Source organism: Penaeus monodon, chromosome 31, assembly GCF_015228065.2.
Source record: "Penaeus monodon isolate SGIC_2016 chromosome 31, NSTDA_Pmon_1, whole genome shotgun sequence".
In the NCBI taxonomy this organism is placed as follows: Eukaryota; Metazoa; Arthropoda; class Malacostraca; order Decapoda; family Penaeidae; genus Penaeus; species Penaeus monodon.
In genome coordinates this window covers 29,942,229-29,942,475 of record NC_051416.1, presented here as the reverse complement: position 1 = coordinate 29,942,475, position 247 = coordinate 29,942,229, and positions in this window count along the sequence as shown.

Sequence of the window (247 nt, the reverse complement as noted above, 5' to 3'; positions counted from 1 at the left end):
GCACGTATGTATGTATAAACATACTTATTATGAACAAACAGTGTTCTTCAACTTATGTGTGGATCTGATCGCATAAAACGTGATGTCACTTTATACTGCCTACACACTATGATAATACTCAAAGCTATTTATGATTGTGAATTGCAATAAGTGTTTACGTAATGCACATGGAAATGGGAGAGGAAAAACACCGAAAGTCCCAAAACAATCGCCGAAAGCACATGCGAACGTCAACCAAATAGGAGGT